General features: G+C 43.9%; 1 protein-coding gene across 2 annotated transcripts in view; it reads left to right on the top strand.

Moving 5' to 3' along the window:
- Positions 1-14,789, top strand: part of znf592 (zinc finger protein 592) — a 225,897-nt gene that overhangs the window by 60,954 nt on the left and 150,154 nt on the right. For both annotated transcript variants that reach the window (XM_072493079.1, XM_072493078.1), the window contains exon 2: positions 13,963-14,072. The gene's annotated coding sequence lies outside the window, so the exon portion shown is untranslated. The remainder of the gene's footprint in view (positions 1-13,962; positions 14,073-14,789) is intronic.

Below are 14,789 nucleotides of genomic sequence, written 5' to 3'. Positions count from 1 at the left end.
GGAGCCTCTACTGCTTCACTGGGCAAGGAATTCCATAGATTCACAACCCTTTGGGTGAAGAAGTTCCTCCTAAACTCAGTCCTAAATCTGCTTCCCCTTATTTTGAGGCTATGCCCCCTAGTTCTGCTATCACCCGCCAGTGGAAACAACCTGCCTGCATCTATCCTATCTATTCCCTTCATAATTTTACATGTTTCTATAAGATCCCCCCTCATCCTTCTAAATTCCAACGAGTATAGTCCCAGTCTACTCAACCTTTCCTCGTAATCCAACCCCTTCAGCTCTGGGATTAACCTAGTGAATCTCCTCTGCACACCCTCCAGTGCCAGTACGTCCTTTCTCAAGTAAGGAGACCAAAACTGAACACAGTACTCCAGGTGTGGCCTCACTAACACCTTATGCAATTGCAGCAGAACCTCCCTAGTCTTAAACTCCATCCCTCTAGCAATTAAGGACAAAATTCCATTCACCTTCTTAATCACCTGTTGCACCTGTAAACCAACTTTTTGCGACTCATGCACTAGCACATCCAGGTCTCTCTGCACAGCAGCATGTTTTAATATTTTATCATTTAAATAATAATCCCTTTTGTTGTTATTCCTACCAAAATGGATAACCTCACATTTGTCAACATTGTATTCCATCTGCCAGACCCTAGCTCATTCACTTACCCTATCCAAATCCCTCTGCAGAGTTCCAGTACCTCTGCACTTTTTGCTTTACCACTCATCTTAGTCTCGTCTGCAAACTTGGACACATTGCCCTTGGTCCCCAACTCCAAATCATCTATGTAAATTGTGAAATTATGTGGGCCCAACACTGATCCCTGAGGGACACCACTAGCTACTGATTGCCTACCAGAGAAACACCCAGTAATCCCCACTCTTTGCTTTCTATTAATTAACCAATCCTCTATCCATGCTACTACTTTCCCCTTAATGCCATGCATCTTTATCTTATGCAACAACCTTTTGTGTGGCACCTTGTCAAAGGCTTTCTGGAAATCCAGATATACCACATCCATTGGCTCCCCGTTATCTACCGCACTGGTAATGTCCTCAAAAAATTCCACTAAATTAGTTAGGCACGACCTGCCCTTTATGAACCCATGCTGCGTCTGCCAATGGGACAATTTCCATCCAGATGCCTCGCTATTTCTTCCTTGATGATAGATTCCAGCATCTTCCCTACTACCAAAGTTAAGCTCACTGGCCTATAATTACCCGCTTTCTGCCTACCTCCTTTTTAAAACAGTGGTGTCACGTTTGCTAATTTCCAATCCGCCGAGACCACCCCAGAGTCTAGAGCCAGTCTCTTCACAAATTCGGTGTCACATGTGACCCAGAGGGACGACACGGTGACAGAGTGGGTAGCACTGCTACCTCACAGCGCCTGGGACCCGGGCTCAATTCTGGCCTTGGTGTCTGTCTGTGTGGAGCTTGCACTTTCTCCCCGTGTCTGCATGGGTTGCCTTCGGGTGTTCCGGTTTCCTCCCACAGTCCAAAGATATGCAGGTTAGGTGAATTGGCCGTGCTAAATTGCCTCTTTGTGTCCAAAGATGTGTAGCTTAGACGGGGTTACAGGATTAGGGTGGCGAAGTGGGCCTAGGATGGGTGCACTTTCAGAGGGTCGGTGCAAACCTGATGGGCTGAATAATCTCCTTCTGCACTGTAGGGATTTTCTAATGCCATGAGAAGAGCTTCCAACCTCATATTTGTGCGATCACTAAGACTGTTTCCATCTCTGTAACATTGCCAATGTCATCGTACCTATTGCTGAAATCCTCATTGATGTCTTTGTTACCTGTAGATTCAAGTATTCCAAACAATTCCGAGGTGGTTTCCCACATTCAACATTCCAGAAACCTGAGGTCATCCAAAACACTCCTGCCCATGTCTTAACTTGCACCAAGCCCCTTCCGCTACCACCCGCTGTGCGCCCTGACTTGCCCTGACTCCCGGTGCAACATTGGATTTTAAAATTCCCATCCGTGTTTTCAAATCCTTTCATGGCCTCGCCCCTTCCTATCTCTGTAATCTCCACCAACCCCAGAACCCTCTTGAGATCTCTGCACTTCTGTAGTTCTGCCCACTTGTCCATCCCCAGTTTTAATTGTTCCACCATTGGCGGTGGTGCCTCAGCCCAAAGCTCGGAAAATCGTTCCCTTCATCTCTCTTCCTCGTTTTCCTTCTTTAAGACACTCCTTAAAACCTACCTGTTTGAACAGGATTTTGGTCATTTCACTTACCTCCTTATGTGGCTCAGTGTCAAGATTTGTTTTATAATACTCTTGTGAAGTACCTTGGGTCGTTTCAATATGTTGAAAAAACTATATGAATATAATCTGTCTGGCTACTTGGAAACCTTGAGGTTCTGTGAATGCTAACATAAGAACATACGAACTAGGAGCAGGAGTAGGCCATCTGGCCCCTCGAGCCTGCTCCGCCGTTCAATGAGATCATGGCTGATCTTTTGTGGACTGAGCTCCATTTTCCGGCTCGAACACCATAACCCTTAATCCCTTTATTCTTCAAAAAACTATCTATCTTTATCTTAAAAACATTTAATGAAGGAGCCTCTACTGCTTCACTGGGCAAGGAATTCCATAGATTCACAACCCTTTGGGTGAAGAAGTTCCTCCTAAACTCAGTCCTAAATCTACTTCTCCTTATTTTGAGGCTATGCCCCCTAGTTCTGCTTTCACCCACCAGTGGAAACAACCTGCCCGTATCTATCCTATCTATTCCCTTCATAATTTTACATGTTTCGATAAGATCCCCCCTCATCCTTCTGAATTCCAACGAGTACAGTCCCAGTCTACTTGACCTCTCCTCGTAATCCAACCCCTTCAGCTCTGGGATTAACCTAGTGAATCTCCTCTGCACACCCTCCAGTGCCAGTACGTCCTTTCTCAGGTAAGGAGACCAAAACTGAACACAGTACTCCAGGTGTGGCCTCACTAACACCTTATACAATTGCAGCATTACCTCCCTAGTCTTAAACTCAGCCAACCAGAGAGACCAAACAGAAGGAGGGTCATTTTGTCTTTTTTCAATAGCTTCAAAGTTCCCAGTGCGGGTTACATTTCTTGTGCACACGAATATGTCTCCAAACAGTTCTCCTCGATTATTCTTCTCCTGGACAATTCAGATATGCAACAGGATGTTGTCCTCTAGCCCATGTGTGATATCTAGGACCAAAATGAGAGAGGGTGAGAATGTCAGGATGGAGAGGAGAGGAGAATGTCAGGAGGCCTGTAATGACCTCAGTACGGTGGTGCATAAATCCGCCTCATAGAAAATAGGAGCAGAAGTAGGTCATTCGGCCCTTCAAGCCTGCTCAGCCATTCATTTTGAGAAAGACTCATCCTCTATCTCAATGTTATACCCCCAAGCTCTCCTCATATCCCTTGGCGCCTTTAGAGTCTAGAAATCAAGCCCTTTCCTTCTTAAATATATTCAGTGACTTGGCCTCCACAGCCTTCTGTAGTAAGGAATTCCACAGGTTCACCATCCTCTGAGTGAAGAAAGTTCTCCTAATCTCAGCCCTAAATGGCCTAGCCCATATCCTGATTCTGTGACCCCCATGTTCTAGACCCTCCCAGCCAGAGGAAACAACATCCCTGCATCCAGTCTGTCCGGCCCCGTCAGAATTTCATACATTTCAGTTACATCGTATATTACATTGTATACCTTGTGTTGCCCTATTATGTATTTTCTTTGATTCCTTTTCCTTCCCATGTACTTAATGATCTGTTGAGCTGCTCGCAGAAAAATACTTTTCACTGTACCTCGGTACGCGTGACAGTAAACAAATCCAAACCAATCCCCTCACGTTCTTCTAAACTCCAGTGAATACAGGCCCAGTCAACTCAATGTCTCCTCATACGACTATCCAGCCATCCCAGGAATCTGTCTGGTGAGCCTTCACTGCACTCCCTCTGTGGCAAGTATATCCTTTCTTTGTTGAGGAGACCAGTACTCCAGAAGAGCACTGCCCCTCTGCCAGGCCCTGCGTAAGGATATGGATTAAACATGTTACGTTGACATGTGTTGCCCATTACGCTGCTGAGGAGTACCTACCAACCTCGCTTAAAGACATACTCCTCTCCCCAAGGATCAGCTAATAATGGTGCCCCTTGTTTGAAATGGCTCCAAGATTAAATGCTTCCATGAAAATTTGGAGCCAAGTCAATAACTGAAATAAACAGATCAACAGAAATCCAGGACACCAGTGTGCCATGCTGTCTAGTTCAATCATCAATAATGAAACCTACAGGGGTAAGATTGTCACTCAGACCAGGAATTGTCCTATCTCACTCCAGTTGTCCCTGTGCGATATTGCGCTAATGGCTATGTGGCCCGAGTTTATCAATTAAGGGAGGCAGTGGTGTAGTGGTATTATCGCTGGACTAATTAGTAATACAGAGACCCGAGTCATGCTCTCAGGACCCGCCCTCGCAGATGGTGACATTTGAATTCAATAAAAATCTGGAATTAAAAGTCATAAAAATCCATCTGGTTCACTAATGCCCTTTTGGGAAGGAAATCTGTCGTCTTTACATGGTCTGGTCGACATGTGACTCCAGACCCACAGCAATATGGTTGACTCTTAAATGCCCTCAAGGATGGGCAACATGCTGGACCAGCCAGCGGCACCCACATCCCATGAACGAATAAAAAGTAAGCTGGGCAGTTTTCACCAATTAAACTCCTACAAGTGTCTGGTGCATGCATAGACCCCAAAGTTCATTCATTTTAATTAAATCACATGAGTCCTTTTGGAAGAAAGTGAAAACTCCATAGAGGGCAGGTAAAAGCTCTCTTAACTTTTCCTGGGCACTCAAACATGTTGATTGGATCCTTTACCAGTCAGTATTTGGATTACAACTTACTGGACTTTGTTAATATTTGGCATTAGGTGGATGTCCAGTTCTGGGAACCTGTTTAGTGAATCGCTTGTGGGAATACATGGAATGCTGGTATCTAAAATGTATAACTTCTCAATTTTTAAAGAAAAGGAAATTTATATTTCTGTATAACAAAAAATTCTACTTTTTCATTGCCAAGGTAAGTGGAGAATAATTTGGGTGGTACAGTGGTTAGCACTGCTGCCTCACGGTCCCTGTAACACCATGCATTGATCATGGCCAATCCACCTAACCCACATATCTTTGGACACTAAGGGGCAATTTTAGCAAGGCCAATCCACCTAACCACATCTTTGGACACTAAGGGGCAATTTTATCATGGCCAATCTACCTAACCTGCACATCTTTAGACTGTGGGAGGAAACCGAAACACTCGGAGGAAACCCACACAAGACACATGGGGGAACGTGTACACTCCACACAGACACATACACCCAAAGCCGGAATCGAATCCGGGTCCCCGGCACCATGAGGCAGCAGTGCTCAGCACTGTGCCACAGTGAGCCACAAGATCAAAATCAGCCTTGTTCAATTATCTTTACCCGGTGAATAAGATTAAACGCATTTAATACACAATGAATAATTAATAACGGATTATAGAAAATTCTTAATCATTTAGATATTAATAGAACTCATCAACTTCAAATGAAAAAACAAAAGATATATTTACACTTTGGACGCAGCAGGAGGGCTGGGCTCTCACCGCCAGTGACACCTCACTTCACTTGCTTTCTGTATCACTTCAATCATTCCCGTAGGAAAGAAACTACACGGATGGATATCAGTGGAATCGGGCAACCCTGCTTGTGGGCAATGGTCAACAAAATGTCTGGTGGGCCACTCTCAGAACCCAGATGGGCTGCATGGTAACACAGGTTACCCACTACTGCCATAACCTAAGTTGCCACTTCATTGCCCTGCTGAAGCAACCATATGTTATTGGGGGTGATGTCGTCCACAAAATGTTAAACCAAAGACCCTTTCTATTCTTGTGCCACTATTTGAAGGGGAGTCCTTTCTTCAATGTGTGATTGCTCATTTTGTGGTCTGTTGAGGTACCAGCTCCTGACAGACAGAGCGTTTTCTGGGGGGGGGGAAACTCCCATCCCATCCCATCCCATCCCAACAATCATCCTTATGGATTGGGCAGGTTTCTGTGGGTTTCTACTGGCTACAAAAGACCCAGGTTTCTTATAGTGGTTGCCATCCATTCCAGTAACGTCAGTATAAAGGCAAGCTCTATCTCCCTCGCATCTCCTCCCCGTCTTGGTGTCTATATCTCTTGATGCTTGTTTCAAAGAACAAAGAAAATTACAGCACAGGAACAGGCCCTTCGGCCCTCCCAGCCTGCGCCGATCCAGATCCTTTGACTAAACCAGTCACCTATTTTCCAAGGATCTACTTCCCTCTGTTCCCCGCCCGTTCATATATCTGTCTAGATGCGTCTTAAATGATGCTATCGTGCCCGCCTCTACCACCTCCGCTGGCAAAGCGTTCCAGGCATCCACCACCCTCTGCATAAAAAACTTTCCATGCACATCGCCCTTAAACTTTCCCCCTCTCACCTTGAAATCGTGACCCCTGGTAATTGACACCCCCACTCTTGGAAAAAGCTTGTTGCTATCCACCCTGTCCATACCTCTCATAATTTTGTAGACCTCAATCAGGTCCCCCCTCAACCTCCGTCTTTCCAACAAAAACAATCCTAATCTACTTAACCTTTATTCATAGCTAGCACCCTCCATACCAGGCAACATCCTGGTGAACCTCCTCTGCACCCTCTCGAAAGCATCCACATCCTTCTGGTAATGTGGCGACCAGAACTGCACGCAGTATTCCAAATGTGGCCTAACCAAAGTCCTATACAACTGTAACATGACCTGCCGACTCTTGTACTCAATACCCCGTCCGATGAAGGCAAGCATGCTGTATGCCTTCTTGACCACTCTATCGACCTGCGTTGCTACCTTCAGGGTACAATGGACTTGAACTCCCAGATCTCTCTGTACAGCAATTTTCCTCAGGACTCTTCCATTGACCGTATAGTCCGCTCTTGAATTGGATCTTCCAAAATGCATCACCTCGCATTTGCCTGGATTGAACTCCATCTGCCATTTCTCTGCCCAACTCTCCAATCTATCTGTATTTTGCTGTATTCTCTGACAGTCCTCCTCGCTATCTGCAACTCCACCAATCTTAGTATCATCTGCAAACTTGCTAATCAGACCACCTATACCTTTGTTTCCTTCATACTATCTTTCTCTTTCTGTAACTATTTTCTTCCCTCTGTTCCTCATATGGCACGATTATTTACTCCTGCATCCAGTGTCTATTTTACTTTTGTTAAAGCTCAGGATATAAAATAAGATGACACTAACTGATATGTAGCAGGTTGGAGGTGGGTAAGTGTGCAAATTGAGAGAGACTGAGTTATTAGGGTGTGGGCTTCCAGATCAGGAGGCAGTAAGGGGGGTGCTTACTGTCTAGGTTTGGCACATGGGTTGGGCAAGAACTGAGAGTTAATGGGCTACCTATGGTTAGGCAGGATTTACGAATACAGTGGACAAGCTTAGACCCAAATTGACAGGGCGATGGTTGAGAGTAAGTCTACGATCTAGGGAGAATTTTGGAGGGCCGGAGCAGCAGCAAAACAGATGAAGCTCAGTCTGGCTGGAGGAGGATATAATTGCAATGTTGTGCTCGAATTAACACAAAGATCAGAACAGCCCTATATGATTTCAGAAACGTTGCTGTTTGGGTTTAGTTAGATATTTATAATTAAATGGACGCTTTGAATTTAGTCGGCAGTATGCCATTATGTATATTTGTGGTTTTCACTCCAAAGTACCCACAATGGCTTATTGGCACGCAAAGTAATAACGTCAATCCTGAGCAGCAACTGAATCACAACATAGTGCAAGGTCGATTTTCCTAAATGGCACAATCTCCAACTTTCTTAGGCAGAAATTAATGTCGCAATCATTTTTAAGACCCTTGCATGTAAATATCAATATAATCCTGCGATCCAAGAGAACCCTTCTTTGCATTTCTGGTCACAATTATGGATCGAGGAACAATTGGTGCATAGGTTGAGCTGGGAGTATTTTGATCTGAGCAGAGGTGAAATAAATACTGAACAAATTCCAGGTGAGGATTTGTTTAAACATTGCCCGAGGCTGCAATGTAAGCATTAGATTTGAGTACAATTGAAAATATATAAATTCAACTAAGGAACCTGCAAAAGCACAGGTTCATATTGGTGCAGAATCAAAGTGTTCCAAGACAGTCAGATTAAGGGTGTAATGCAATTTAACATTAACACTGTTGGAAACAAAATATTTAAATCGGAGCAAGTAAATTAAGAAACGGCCTGGATGGAATACATGTAAGAATTCTTCTGAAATTCATGAATGCATTAGGGATTCATTGGAGAAAGGAGTAGAGACAATATAGAACCCTTTTTTTTAAAGAAAGCAATGATTAGGGGATCAGAAGACCAGTTAACCGTTCATCAGTTCCAGGGAATATTCTGGAATCAGAAATCACGGATAAGGAAAATACTTTTTTATATAACATCTTTCATAACTACCAGCTGCCCTCAAGCACTTTGCAGCTAATAAATAATAAACTAAGGCTTGTCAGACTAGTGAAACGCAGGGAAGTGTGCTCCGATATGATCTTACGATGCGCTTTTGAAATACAGTCACTATTGTAATGTAGGAACGCAGCAACCAACTTTCTCACAGCAAGCTCCCACAAACGTCAAGAAGATAATGACTAGATAATCTATTTCTGTTATGTTCTTATGGGTTAACTATCAGTTAGGACACCAGGGATAACTCCGTCCTTCATCAAAGTAGTGCCGTGGGATTTTTTTGTTACAGCCACCTGAGAGAGCTCATGGGCCTCAGATCAAAGATGCAAGTGAGCGAAAAGCTTAAAGGGAAATATACTCAAACAAAGACAGAAAATGCTGGACACTCTCTGTGGAGAGAGAACAGATAACATTGTTTTTGTGCAATTTTCATGGAATTGTTAAAGAATAATGTAAATGTGAGAGATTAGGGGCTGGATTCTCCGTTCTGGAGACCAAGTGCTGACGCCAGCGTAGAATGTGTTGATTTTCACAACAGGAAATTAGGCACTGACCCCTCACCGATTCCAGTACCGGTGAGGGGCTAGCACCAGCACCGACTTAAACACCTGCCGCCCATGCCGAAAACAGACAGAATGGCCAGGTCCCGGGCTGTGCATGCGCACGTCTGTCGACCTGCACCGGTCGCGCTGTACAACATGGCGCGGCCGTGTGCTCAACCTAACCTGCCAACCGTGACCCCACAGCCAGCCCCTGGGCACCCCCCACATCCCTGACAGACACCCCTCCGGCCAGCGGCACGGATCCCGGCCGAGCATGGCGGCGCTGGACACAGTCTACAGCTGGCACGCCGGCTCAGACCACACGTGCCATCGGGAACTCGGCCCATCGGGGGCGGAGCATCGCGAGTGGACCGGCTGATGAGGCACCAACGGCATTGTGACTGCACGCAGTGGCTGTCACGATGACGCCAGATTGGAGGGGGCGGATCATCATAAACCGGCATCAAACCAACGCCGGCTCTGATTCCGGCGGCGGAATCGATTCTCCACCCGATCGCCGATTACGATTTCGGCGTCAGGCAACGGAGAATCCCGCCCTAGGTTTTCGATAAGGTATCTCAGAGGAAACCAGTTCATAAAATTAGCTGACAGTGTGAGTGGCAGTGTGTTGAGATAGATTGGATTATGAATGGGAAGTGTTGGGGTGTGTATAGTGGAGTCCTGCTGGGTTTAGCATTGAGACTGATTTTTTATCATAAATTATCTGAAAGAGGGCACCGATCACTTTATCTCAGAGATTGAAAACGATACAGTAGCAGGAGTGGACAGTCGGACAGGCTTTAGGGGAAGTTGAACCATATGCAGCGATAGATGAATGAATTGACAGCTGCAACAGATGAAGTCACGCACTTAGGGTGGAAAAGGCAACGGGATGACAGGCTTAGTGGGCAAATGCTGAACAAGATGTATCAGGAAAACGGTCTTGTGTGTCGTAGTAAATTAAATGTTTGGTGTCTGTCAATAAAGCTGATGTGCAATAAGAGGAATGCAGAGCACATCAATGGAAGTAATGCTGCCATTGTAGAGAGGGTAGGTCTTAGAAACTGTTGCCAGGTTTCCTGACTCCGCTTCTGCCCAGCACCTAAAGGAGAATGGTGCCAGATGGGCCTGTAAACAGAGAGCAACAATAGGGAGTCTGGTACGGTGTCGTTATCCGAAAACCAGTTTTGATAGGAAGATTTAAATAAACCTTGTGTGGAGTATTCACATCTTGTCCACAAACCTTAATTCTGTTGTACTCATTTTTTCAGCGTTTCCTGTCATAAATTGCCGTGTTAATTTTGCCTCAACTGTCATAGTGCAATTGTGGATTTTGGTCACTAGGCAACTTTAGAGCAAGTTTCTGAAATTGTTCTCCCCACTCCATTGTCACCTCGCACATTAAAAAGGACTTAGATTTATCAGCTGGCCATAGACAATGCCACATTTCAGTTTGCTCGTAATATATAAAGCACCGCAGTGCAGAAGTTGCCGTTGCCATTGGCAACTGCACAGGAAAGGACCTGCTGCATTTGTGAAGATATCCTGTCCTGCTTCTACAGCACAATTAATCAAATAGGTTCACCACATAGCACAAGGATAATATCTTTCCGTTTCCTGTCCCTGGGAATCGGGCACAGTTAAATGTGGCCGGGCCATGTGTTTGCACCTTTCGCGTGGCTACTAAATAATCCTTTATTTGATGCAGTGTATATTAGAGATAATGGGAGGGGCTGGAGACAAGTTTTCTCCAGTCTTCAATTGAAAACAAAGTTTGGCAACGTCTTGTCTTTTTAATTCAAAGCCATTTAATTCCAGCTATCTGAGCATTCAGATTTTTTAGCAAAGATTCTCGCTTGTATTGTCTGGTATGACAACTTAAGTGTTGCTGTAAAAAGAGACATACTGTCAAAGCTTTTTATTATTGCACTCATCAGGATGTTCACAAGAAATTACCAACAGTGACGGGGAAAATGTATATATATTAAATATAAAATTAAGATTGCTTATATAGGGAATTGCTTACGCAGGACATAGGCTGACAGAAGAGATGAAGTTTCATGCAGAAAAATATGAAGTGATGCATTTTAGAAGGAAGGATGACGCAAGACAATACGAACAAAATGGTATAGTTTTAATGGGCACAGGAACAGAGAGCTGGAATTTTTACTCATTTTAGCTGGTGCCAAGGCAAGTCAATATTTTAAAAAATAAATTTAGAGTACCCAATTATTTTTTTCCCAATTAAGGGGCAATTTTTAGTGTGGCTAATCCATCTAACCAGCACATCTTTGGGTTGTGGGGGTGGAACCCACGCAGACACGGGGAGAATGTGCAAACTCCACACGGACAGTGACCCAGGGCCAGGATTCGAACCCGGATCCTCAGCGCTTTAGTCCCAGTGCTAACCGCTGCGCCACCGTGCTGCCCTCCAGGCAAGTCAATATGATTGTTCAAAAGCGCTCACCGGATCTTTGGCTTTATAAAGAAAGGCATAGAATGCAAAAGCAAGGAAGTTGTGGCAAAGCTTTAGGACTGGTTAAACATCAGCTGGAGTACTGTATCCAATCTGGGCACTAAAATGTGGATGAATTCTTTTTAAAAATTCATTTATAATAATAATCTTTATTAATGTCACAAGTAGGCTTACATTGACACTGCAATGAAGTTACTGTGACAATCCCCTAGTCGCCACACTCTGGTGCCTGTTCGGGTACACTGAGGGAGAATTCAGAATGTCCAAATCACCTAACGTGAGATGTGGCTGGGCCAGTATTTAGTGCCCATCTCTAATTGTCCTTGAGACGTGCTGGTGGGCTGCCTTGAACCACTGCAGTTCATGCGGTGTCGGTGCACCTGCAGGGTTGTTAGGGAAGGAGTTCCAGAACTTTGACCAGGAAGGAATGGTGATATATTTCCAAGTCTGAATGGTGTGTGGCTTTGAGGGGAACGTGCAGATAGTGGTGTTTCCCTGTGTCTGCTGCCCTTGCCCTTCTAGATGGTAGTAGTTGTGGGTTTGGAGGGTGCTGCTTAAGGTGAGTTCTTGAACTGCATCTTGTAAATGGTACACACTGCTGCCACTGTTCATCGGTGGTGTAGGGGGTGAATATTTGTGGATGGGGGACCAATAAAGTGTGACTGCTTCATCCTGGATGGTGTTGAACTTCTTGAGTGTTATTGAAGCTGCACTCGCCCAGGCAAGTGGAGAGTATTTTATCTCAGTCCTGACTTGTGCCTTGTAGACAGTTTGCAGGCTTTGGGGAGCCAGGAGCCTCTGATCTGATCTTATAGTCACAGTATTTATATGGCTAGTTCAATGGTAATCCCCCAGGATGTTGCTAGGATGTCAAGACTTTGGTAACCTGACCAATAGCTATCCTTCAATCAACACAGATTATCTGATCATTATCGCATTTGCTGTTTGTTGAAGCTGGCTGTATGCAAATTGGCTGCCAAATTTCCTATATCACAGCAGCAACTACACTTCAGAGGCACTGTATTGCCTGTAAAACCATTTGAGGTGTCCTGAAGTCATGAAAGTTGCTATATAAAGTCTTTTAAGGGGGTTCAGAGCGTATTTATTGCAATGATACCAGACACGAGGAACGTCAATTCTGTGAAGAAATTACAAAAACTGGAATTGTTGCTCAGTGCAAAGAACGTTTAATAGAGGTGTTCGATATCGTTTTTATAGAGTACATGAGGCGAGATGATTTCCACAGGGAGAGATGAGACTTTTTAAATGTAGTATATCATCATCTGGAATAGAAACATTTGGTGAAATAGTTGTTTGGTAGGACCGAATTTTAGTATTACTAGAAAGAAGATAAATTTTCTGCTAATATGGATATTGTGTACGGGCCGGAGAGTGGAGAGTGGAGCTGAGTCCACAAAGATCAGCCATGATCTCATTAAATGGCGGAGCAGGCTCGAGGGGCCAGATGGCCTACTCCTGTTCCTAGTTCTTATGTAATGTTTTTCATCTTGCACTGATCAGGTCAATTCACAAGAAAACAATGCAAGGGAAACCAACAAATCTATACCTTGTAAGAACAGAGTGCTGATTAGTTGGCAAATGGACTCCACTTGCCAACCAATCAACACTCTCTTCTCATGGCAGTATAAATAATTTGTTGTTTTGCTCACATTGCATTCTTCCAAATTGACCTGATGAGTGCAAGATGAAAAGCTTCAACAAAAAATGTACTTTTTTCCCAGCAACATTCATGTTCGATAAAAAGCAGATTCGATTTCAAAAGGAAATTGAATACTTCCTTGAAAAGAGAACATTTGCAGGGCTGCCGGGAAAGAACAGTCGAGTGGGGCTAATTGGTTAGCTCTTTTCAAAGAGCTGGCACAGGACTGATGGACCAAATGGCCTCCTGCTGTACTCTGACTTTATATCTTTTCTCTTTGTTTATTCTATGGAACTCCAGTTACACATGACGCTATGGGACCGTGTCTTTTTATAACTGTCTGCACCATGGCCATAATGACCATAGCGAATTGTAGTGAATGATAATCCAATTTATAAAATAATGTGCTCTGCTACAAATGTAAAACACTCCTGCCTATAATGTAAAATCCTCTAATTGGTCTGTTGCTTCAAAGGAAAATGTTTAATTGCAACTTGAAACACTATAGGAGCAGTGCAATATATATAGCCCTGACTAGCTACTCAATAAATATTGTTTCTGAGGTTAATTTACATCTAAAACACACAATTTCTGGTTGAGTGTAAAAGATAAACAACGCACTTTAAAAATGCAACATGTGCATGACCTTTGAAGTTGACAAACTTTTAATGTAGATTAACTGACTTTAATAGTTATTAAATGCTTGAGGTTGGATTGTTTTATTTATACAGTAAAATAACATGATTGCGTTGATTCCAGACTTCCCAAGGAGCCGACGTGATCAGCTGGATATTGTGTCGCTCCAGTTGATTTGCAGAAAGGTGGCTGAACTCGGAAGCGTTTAAGAGCATCTGGAGCAAAGAAAACCTGTGAGTTGAACTTATTTATGTGACCCATGAACATAGAACATACTGAAAAATTATAACGGTCAGTTATATACCTTGAGTCCAAAGATTCAAACTCCATTGCAGATCTGGTGTTTTATAACCTGACATCATGATATAGTACTGAGGGAGTGTTGCATTGTCAAAAGCATCATGCTCTAGATAAGAAATCGGAACAAAATCCTGTCCGCCTGCTGAAAAACGATCCCGTGGTACTAATCAAAGAAGAGTAGAGGGGTTCGCTGTGTCTGAGCCGGGATTCTACCCACCAAACCGATCAAAGCAGATTAACTTGTTATTGCCTCAATACACGGGGAACTTGCTGCGCACAAATTGGATGTGATTGGTATTTAAGAGCTGCTTTGGGAAGTTAGAGACACAACATACACTGTATATAAATGCAAATTGTTTTAAAAAATTAAAAACACATTATGTTCCAAGTAACTTTTCAATCTTGCGTGCTCCCTAAGTACATTTGTAGCAGAGCACAATAAGCGCAATTGTTTCCCATTTCTGTCATCATGTCCTTATCATGTCCTTCCTGGTGTCTCATGTCTACTGCACCCCTTTCTCTCTCTCCCCCGCCCTCCACCACCACCCCTTCCTCTTCCTTCCATCTCTCACTTTTCCTCTTTCCGTTTTCTCACTTTTCTTTATTCTCCCAACATCAACAGTAATTTTAATGCTATCACTGTGCACATT

The sequence above is a fragment of the Scyliorhinus torazame genome, chromosome 30, assembly GCF_047496885.1.
Source record: "Scyliorhinus torazame isolate Kashiwa2021f chromosome 30, sScyTor2.1, whole genome shotgun sequence".
NCBI lineage: Eukaryota > Metazoa > Chordata > Chondrichthyes > Carcharhiniformes > Scyliorhinidae > Scyliorhinus > Scyliorhinus torazame.
This window is presented reverse-complemented; position numbering and strand designations above follow the sequence as displayed.